This window comes from Cavia porcellus, unplaced genomic scaffold (assembly GCF_034190915.1).
Source record: "Cavia porcellus strain 051 isolate PalLab524CR breed Dunkin Hartley unplaced genomic scaffold, mCavPor4.1 scaffold_14, whole genome shotgun sequence".
Classification (NCBI taxonomy): Eukaryota; Metazoa; Chordata; class Mammalia; order Rodentia; family Caviidae; genus Cavia; species Cavia porcellus.
In genome coordinates this window covers 34,660,411-34,669,535 of record NW_026947497.1, presented here as the reverse complement: position 1 = coordinate 34,669,535, position 9,125 = coordinate 34,660,411, and the positions used below count along the sequence as shown (strand labels likewise).

Sequence of the window (9,125 nt, the reverse complement as noted above, 5' to 3'; positions counted from 1 at the left end):
TTCACAAAGCATGTGCCTTCTGACGTCTTTGTAGTTGCCCTTTGGAGCGTTTCCTTCCAAATATTAAGATTTGCCGTGTGTGTGGAACCCTGAATTTCAGGTTACACTTACTACCACATTTTTCTCCTCAGCCATGGTTTTTAACATCATTAGGAAAACTCACACCAATCACTGAAGACTTACAGTGTTTCCAAAGCCTTTACAGTTTATTCTGATTGGAAAGCTGGTTATTTGTTAATGAAGAAACAGATTGTGTGCCTGCAGCTGTAAATGAGAAGCTAGAGGGCTGCCTCTCCCCTCGCTGCCTGTAAACAGACTCACCGTGTTTGCTGCCTCCTGAGCTCAGGACCTTGCTGACTCTAGGCCACACGGTCTGCAGATTTCAGTGCCCTGTGAGCCACACTGTTCTACAGCATGACACCAGCCAGGCCCTGCTCAGCCTTGCACCCAAAACACGTTTCTCAAGTGTCGTTGGAAAATGCTCTGAAAGAAGTGGATAAAAACATTATCCCCTCACTGATTACACAATCATTTGAGGGTTAACTTAACATAACTGACTGATCTTCAAAGATCAGATTGGTCTGGGAACATTTGAGCTTGAGTGTTTTCTGACTCCAACTGTTTTGTCACATAAACACACTGCTGTTTACAGGAAATCCACACTGGCTTCTTTTCCAAATCAAAGAATTCTTCTACCATGTGAGCCACCACGCTCTGATTTTATTTGTCTTGTACACTGGAGCTTCGCTTTCCTATTTGATCAGAGCTCTGTAAGCCGGTATATTCCCACAGGACACTGATATGTCCCATCTTCTTACAAGAAGGCAGCCAAGGCTACTCTCCCTTCAACAGAGCCAAACTGGGACCATAATACTCAGCGTGCTCTTATCATGGACATGAAAAGGTACATTAAAAGTCAGTTAGGACTTCCCGTGAAGCAAGCGCCACCGCACTGATGGGAAACAGATCCAGCCGGAAGAGAAACTGTGTCTTCCCGTGAGCCAGCCAGTGTGTGGGCTGGGAAACCAGTAGAGCACACACAGTCCCACCCTGATCCGGCCTGCAGATCAACAAGTTCGGAACTCCTGGAGGAGAAACGGGGATTAAACAAAAGACATGGGGGAGACAAAAAGAGACGAAGGCAAGTTGATGTTAACCCAATCAAGCCTCCGGTTTATTGAGAAAATAATCACACCTTTTATAGGCTAAGGGCGGGAGCTGGGACAGGAAGAGGTTAAACAGATGAATACAACAGGGTTACCATCACATCCGGATAAGTGACGTAAGCAGAAGAGGATTATGGTTAATGTAGGCAGACGCAGTGCCCATAGGAGAGAGAGAGAGAGACATCTAGGCAGCAATGCCTGTCACTCGGCTCCCTACATCTCCTCCCTTTTTATATTATTTAATTAAGAGTATGGCAGGCCCTGTGAGGACAGCGTCTGTCTTAGGTCAAGGACCTCATTGCATGAACCCAACCAGGCCTTACCCGTCATGGGCTTGTAGAACAGCAGTTGGTCCTGTGCCTGTCTTAGGTGGCCGTTGGAATTAACATGCATGTCCTAGTTGCCCGTCTCTGACTGCCTGTCCATTGCCCCAGGGCAGTCAGGCCGCATCATCATATGGGCCACTCGTGGGAATTCCTTCCCTGTAGGTTTGTTGATCTGCCAACTCTAGCTGATGATAGTGTACCTGAATGGGCTTTGCCATAAATGTGTCTATCTGGTTATTAATGAACATCATAATCCTCTGAAAAATACAAGACTCACAGAAATGAGAAACAATAGGTCAGCTAGGGGACCCAAAAGGGGGACTAGGTAAGGGAAAAACTCCCCCCCCCAAAAATCAAGGAAAAGGGGTTGACAGTCATTTGTTGGTGTCTCTGTATGAAGTCATTTTCCTGTGTCTTGGAGCATGCCTTGTATAACACTGGATGTAGTCTATTTGGCTGGTGTATGTTTTTCTAGACCGAGAAGAGCCTCTTTTGTAGTCATGGGGTTTTGTGTATGGCTGTCAGCAGTTGCAGTCTGTTTGGCAGGGGTCAAAATCCACCATGGGTGTGGTGTGGCTCAAGAAGGCTGGTTAAGCAGCATAAGGCTCCAAGGAGATGTGTCACCTGTAAGAGAACACAGGGGATTGTGCCTCAGGAAATAACATTATTTCTGGGCGTTATATGGGGTCTTTGAAGAACTGTCTACTTGCTTTATGAGGCGTTTAGGTAGCCATCTAGCTTTTTTATCTTGTTGAGAGTAAACACACACTGAACCTCGTCCCCAGATAAGGACTGGATCAGGGCCATTTCACACATTGGTTAGTGGGTCTCTCCATAAAACAGATGCAAACCGTGTTTGAGTCCGAGTATGCCAAAACCGAGATGCTGCGGAGCAGCCTGAAGCATCCAGGGTCAGAAAATTTAAAATAAAAAGAGCATGTGAAAGGACATTTCTAGGGGACCCCTGGGTGGGGTACCATGTCTCCCTTTTTATTTTATCTATGGTGAATTTAAGAGAACGATGCGCACGTTTAACAATGCCTTGTCCCTGAAGATTATAAGGTATACCTGTAGTGTGGAGGATATTAAGGCTTTTACAAAATTGAGCAAAGGAGGTACTGGTATAGCCAGGGCCATTATCGGTCTTGAGCTGTTGAGGACATCCCAGAACTGAGAAGGCTGACAGCATATGGGCTATAATGTGTTTAGCAGCTTCTCCAGTCTGGAGAGTGGCAAAAATGAAGCCACTATAAGTGTCAATAATGACATGTACATATTTTAGATTGTCAAACTCATTGAAATGGGTAACATCCATTTGCCATAAGGCGTTAGGAATTAAACCTCTAGGGTTGACTCCTAGGTGTTGAACAGGTGAGTGGATAGCACAAGATGGGCAATTTTTTATAATTTGTCTGGCTTGCTCACGGGTAATTTTGTAGAGAAGGCGGAGGGTGTGAGCATTGAGGTGGTGTAACTGGTGGGCTTGTTGGGCCTCAGACACCTTGGAGTCTTGAGCCATAAAAACCTGTGCTCGTACAGCAACATCAGCCAAATGATTTCCTTGGGCAAGAGGCCCTGGGAGGTTGGAATGAGCTCGCAGATGACTGATAAAGAACTTATGACGCTGAAGCCATATGAAGCATTGTAATTGTTTGAACAGATTTGTAGCTGGGGAAGCATGACATATAGTAGCAACAGTCTCTAATAATGGAACAGACTGAGCAAGGTAAGCACTGTCAGTATACAAATTAAATGGTTGGTCAGAGTAAGCAGCAAAAGCTGCAAGAATAGCTTCTAACTCTGCTGATTGTGCAGAGGAAGTATCTGCCTGGAGGGTAGAAACATTGTCTTGAGATACATAAGCAGCCCTTTTGGAGGACGAGCCATCAGTGAATAAAACCAGGGCACCCGGAAGGGGTTGTGAAGCTGTGACTTTAGGGAATATAAATGAGTGACGATTAGCAAAGTCAACTAGCTTATTTGGAGGGTAATGATTGTCAATAGTCCCTGAATAGGAAGCTAAGGCAATAGGCCACACTTTAGTACTCTGAAGTAGCCAATCTATTTGGTCTTTTGTAAAAGGTTGAATGATAATGTCTGGTTTTTTGCCAAAGTAACATTTTTCTGCTTTCTACCCTGGATTATTAGGTCTGAGACAGCTTGGAAATAAGGCAAAAGTGTTTTTTTTGGAGAGACTGCTAAATGGACCCACATGAGGGGAGCTTGTTGCCAGAACACTGCTGTAGGGCAAAGCTTTGTATTAAAAATGAGAAACTGTAAAGGCTCGTTGTAGTCCATAAAGGAAACAGTTTGTTGAGCAATAGCCTCTTTTACTTTACTGAGCGCTCTCCTGGCATCAGGTGTAAGCTCTCGGGGGGAAGTTGGATCTATGTCTCCCTGAAGCAGTGCATAAAGGGGCTGTAAATCATGTTTTGTTAGTTTTAAAAATGGTATGAGCCAATTAATGTCTCCCAATAGTTTTTGGAAGTCATGAAGTGTAAAGAAATAGAGAAAAAGCAATCTTTAAGATCTATGACAATTTTAAAAAATCCTAAAGGAATGGCACTGAGTGAGGGGAGGCCTGGCTGTAGAGGCCCCATTAAGACCATTGTCTTATTTATCGCCCTAAGGTCTTGTAGCAGCCTCCACTTTTTTGACCTTTTCCGGATAACAAAGATAGGTGTGTTCCAAGGGGAATTACTAGGAACAATGTGGCCTGTATCTAACTGGTTTTGCACCAGCTGCTGTGCGGCTGCAAGCTTTTCAGAGTTAAGGTTGTTTTTAAAGGCTTATATGAATCCCCAATTTGCCATGGAGGCACAGGGAGTGGCGGGCTGCCATCCTGGGACCTGCTGATCATGTCAACAGGTGGAAGTGGTGGCAGATCACCATGTGTGAGGACCTCTAACAGGCCATCATTCTCTGTATCTGAGAAATTAGAGGCTTTAGATTTTTCTGAGGATGGTTTTGAGGTAGATTTAATGGAGTCGCGCAAGGCAGCCTCACCCAGTGTAACTGTCTCCTCAACCTGAGGGTCTGCATGCCTCTGGGCAAGCAGCTCAGAAATTAAATTCCAATATGTAAAGGTGGTCACAGGAACCTTTTTTGGACCGAAAACTCTATAATAATCTTTTAAAACATCTCTTACTGTATTCCACCTCTTGGTATCTATAGAACCCTCTAGGGGGAACCAAGGGCAAACCTTATGAATAAACTGAAAATACTGTAATAATTCTTTTTTTTTAACCCTTATCTCTCTTGTCTTTAATGCCTTTATAAGGCCTCCGACGAACACCTCATATTCGCTCAATACTTGACCCATGTCGGGAAAGGGAAATGGGGTTGTCGTTCACTCACCGTGACTCGGGCAGGACGTCGGGTAGTCGTCTGCGCAGGTCTTGGCACTTGATTTAATGTCCTGTTGCTTTAAGCTTTAATCCTTGATTTAGTTTACTCATTCCTCGGCCGAGGTCTCTGGTTCAATTTGCTTTCACTTTTGGTTTAAGCCGGCTGTCTCTCGGAACGGCTCCCTCGTTAACTTCTCCGTGCCAGGAGCCCCACGTTGGGCGCCACTTGATCCGGCCTGCAGATCAACAAGTTCGGAACTCCTGGAGGAGAAACGGGGATTAAACAAAAGACATGGGGGAGACAAAAAGAGACGAAGGCAAGTTGATGTTAACCCAATCAAGCCTCCAGTTTATTGAGAAAATAATCACACCTTTTATAGGCTAAGGGCGGGAGCTGGGACAGGAAGAGGTTAAACAGATGAATACAACAGGGTTACCATCACATCCGGATAAGTGACGTAAGCAGAAGAGGATTATGGTTAATGTAGGCAGACGCAGTGCCCATAGGAGAGAGAGAGAGAGACATCTAGGCAACAATGCCTGTCACTCGGCTCCCTACACCACCCCCACCCCACAGACTCAGAGGCCTCAGGGTGATGATAGTGGCTGAGGGGAAGGGAATAGCTCTATGCTTGAGTTGCTTGATTGACTCTGCAGGCCTGGGGCTGGTGGTCAGGGCATGTGCCTGGAGAATGGCAGTGTGCATTGTGTTGACTGTGGGGAGTTTCTTCCTGTCTTGTTTTTGAAACCCAATGTTTAGTTCCATTTTGCTGTTTTGTTTTATTCCTGAGTCTGGTAACCTAAGCAACTATTTTGAAGATAACTATGTGCAGTATTGTTCTCATTATTTTGTTTTGTTTTAATTTATTGTTTTACTTTATTCAATGTTATGTTTTTACTGGTTTGGTTTTGTTTGATTTTACTATGTCTGGTGGTATGGACAACTATTGTGAAGATAGCAAGATATATTACAATAGCTATTGTTGATTTCCTATTGTCCTGTGTTGAAGTTCTGTATCACTTTCACTGCTGTATTTTGATTGGCTTTATTCTGTATTGCTGGGTTTTGTTCTCTTTAAAATTTAAAAAAAAAAAAAAAAAGGCAGACAAACCAGATATGGTAGCACATGCCTATAATGCAAATGTTCTGGAAGGCTAGGGCAGGAGAATGGCAAGTTTAAGCCCCACCTGGGCAATTTAGCAATTTAGAACCTCTCTCAAAATATAAATATTAAAAAAGAGCTGGAGATACGGTGAAGACCCTGCGTTTCCCAGTTCCGGGGGAAAACCCAGACTAAGTAGGCCTTTGGATGCAAGTGCTTTCTGTTTGCAAGAAACCTCTTCGGGGGATCAGATTTTATGGATTTTTCTTGGTCTGCTCTTGTGTTCTCTAGAGAGAAATGGGAAAGAGAAAAGAGGTGATTATTTATAGACTGGGAGTTGATAGAGTAATAGAGGAGTGTAGGTTCCAGCATCGTGCCGCCTGGGCGGGAAAGCAAACCTGCCACTTACTAGCTCCACAGCTTCATCCCTACACCTCTTGAGTGAACAGGTAAACGTGGCGCCTGTCTTTTAGGGTTGTCGTGAGAACTGAATGACTCACTGCTGTGAAACCCCAGGGGTGGAGATGGCCACATAAAAAACATGTACGTCTTGTGCATGCGTGTGTATTCTTTTTTCCTCTAATTAAGCATCCTGATACCACCCTGAGGCCCAATCCTCTTTGTCCGATTCCACCCTCTTCCTAAGGCCGAAGGGTGCGCCTTTGGAGACAACCTCATCGCCAAAGGACGAAAGGACGTGGCCCCTGCTGGACAGGCTGCCTGGCATCTGCCTGACATTTGCATCCACTAAAATGGGTGGGAAAGAGAGATGCTGGGGACGGGCTTCCTCCCGCCTGGAAATCCAGGAGGCCCCCTGTGTCATCCCAGCAGAGAGCGCAGGCCCCTCCAAGCCGGCAAAGCTCTCCTACAAGGCTGGAAACAACTTCCAGGGGCCAGGGCACCGCGTGGTTCTCAGCCACATCGCCCGCCCCGCCCCCAGTCCGGTTTGGTGTGTTTTACTGATCTTGACCAGCAGGGGGCGCAGTGGGGGGGGGATTGCCCGCGACAAGGGAGCCCAGGTGGAGAAAGAGGGGACCCATGGCTTGTGGCTTCTCAACTTAAAAGGCGACGAAGTTGACTCGTGCTGCGGCATGACTGAGAGGGAATATAAGAGAGCAGGCCAGAGTTGTCGTCCAATTGCATTTATTCCCGTATGCTACAGCACTGAGGCTGATAGTCAATCGCTCATTACACAAATGCTTTGGAGCACTTTGTGTCTACCAGGTATTGTTATTCATTGCACAGGTATTTACGGAGCACTTACTATGTGTCAGCCATTGCTCTTTGGCCTGGAGTTACAGCAGTGAGCCAAGAAAGATCTCCTACATTTCCTAGCCTCAGCCATCTCACCTTCCAGCAACTGGAAAAAAAAACAAATCAGGAAGACATATAATATTTGGATGACAATTGGAGCTATGGAGAAAAATAAAACAGAAGAGAGATGGAGAAGGTTAGGTGTAATTTTAAGTAGGAGGGTCAAGGAAGGCCTCACTGAGCAGGTGATATTTGAGTAAGATTTGAGTGGGATTACAGTTAGCTGTGTATCTGGGTTTCAAACAGAAGGAAAAATCAGCCCAAAGGCCCCAAGGTGGACACATAATTGGTGTGTACAGGAAAAGCAAAGGGGTGGTTGTGGCTGGAAGGGGTAAGCAGGGAGGAGATAACCTCAGACAAGCTCAGAAATGTACTAGAGGACAGCTCAGATCACAAAGGCCATCATGACCCAGGGTTAGTTGACAGAGACCACATGAGGCAGCCTTGAGCAGGCTTTCACATAATCAATTGGCTTTTCCATATCCACTTATGAGGCGGTCCCAAGCCTAAGTGACACACCTGAAGAGCCAGTGGCTGCTCTCACACTAACAGTCACAGTAGAGACCTGTAGTCGTCTGTGACGTCTCTGAAGGCAAGATGACACAGCAGCTGCTGACTCTCCCTCAAATTTTCAAGAGCAATACTGCCAACCTTAGAGATCAAACAGCTTTCTCATTAAGCAAAGCTTTACTGCTTGGAATGTCTTTGTTCTACTTCCTCAAGGCCTTGCTCATCTTTGTGTCCCTTTAGCTATTCCCTGCACTTTCTTGCACCCATTTGGTATGTGGAGGACCCAGTAAATACTGGCCAGTCCAGAGAAGTCTTTGACTTAGCCACAAGAGCTTTGACCTTCCTGACCCCCACAAACCATATTGTGTTGTTTCTTCTATTTAATCCTTTACTGTAAGCTTATCCATAAAATTGGGAAACTGATCAGCTCCTGATAGTAAGACTTTGACTCCTTGTAGTACATTCCTTGTTTACTCTGAGATGGGAGCTGCAGGAATGATGTGATCCGGCTTTATATGAATAGAACCACTAAGGATTTGTGGGTTCAAAAGCATAACCAAGAAGACTAAGAGATCACAATATTCCAGGCAACCTGGATAACTGAGCAAGATCCTGTCTCAAAAGTGAGAAAGAAAACTAGAGCAGGGGGGGGGGGTGGCTCAGTGATAGCGTGCGTATGTGGCATGCCCCAGTCTTGGCTCTAACCCTAGTAATGAGAAAGGCTGAAAGCTCGAGCAGATCAGCAGCCGTGGAGATGGTAAGAAGACGTCAGATTCTGGCTATGTGCTGCAAACAGGGCCAGTGGAATTTGTTGAGAGACTGGGGTAAGATTTAAAGAAAGAAGGACGGAAAAGGTTCAGTGGTGCTCAAGTTAGTTTCCTTGCACTGTGTCACATGATCACAAACTTGGTGGTTTACAACATCAGAAATGCACATCACAGTTCAGGAATCAAGGGCTCCTTGTGTTCGGGCTCTGAGGAATATTCTGATCCTAGGCTCTTCCAGAGCCTGGTGGATCCACGTGTCCCTGGCTTGGGGCTGCCTTTGCTGTCTCTGCTTCTCTCCTCACAGAGCTGCCTTCTCTTCTGGGTGCCACCATCTGCCTCTCATGGGGACACTTGGTGTTGGATTTAGGGCCAACCTGGGTAATTCAGGATGATCTTGTCATCCGAAGAGCCTCACCTTAATTCCATCTGCAAAGATCCTGTGAATAGGGTCACATTCCCAGGTGCCATGCTGCAGGTTACAACACAGCCTGAGCACCTTTGAACTTGCTGTTGGTGGAGACAAGAAAGAATGCGGGTTGAACAGGTTCAGAAGGTGTCCAGGAGCTGGACTTGCTAGGTTTGATGTGCTCAC

The 9,125-nt window shown here is 45.7% G+C and overlaps 1 long non-coding RNA gene across 1 annotated transcript; it reads right to left on the bottom strand.

Annotated features, from left to right (window-relative positions):
- Positions 1 to 1,146: 1,146 nt before the first annotated feature.
- LOC134478690 (uncharacterized) lies at positions 1,147 to 5,393 on the bottom strand. Its single transcript, XR_010051473.1, has 2 exons — positions 4,850 to 5,393; positions 1,147 to 2,116 (listed from the first exon to the last, which is right to left on the bottom strand). It is a non-coding gene; the product is annotated as an uncharacterized LOC134478690 (long non-coding RNA).
- Positions 5,394 to 9,125: the final 3,732 nt, after the last annotated feature.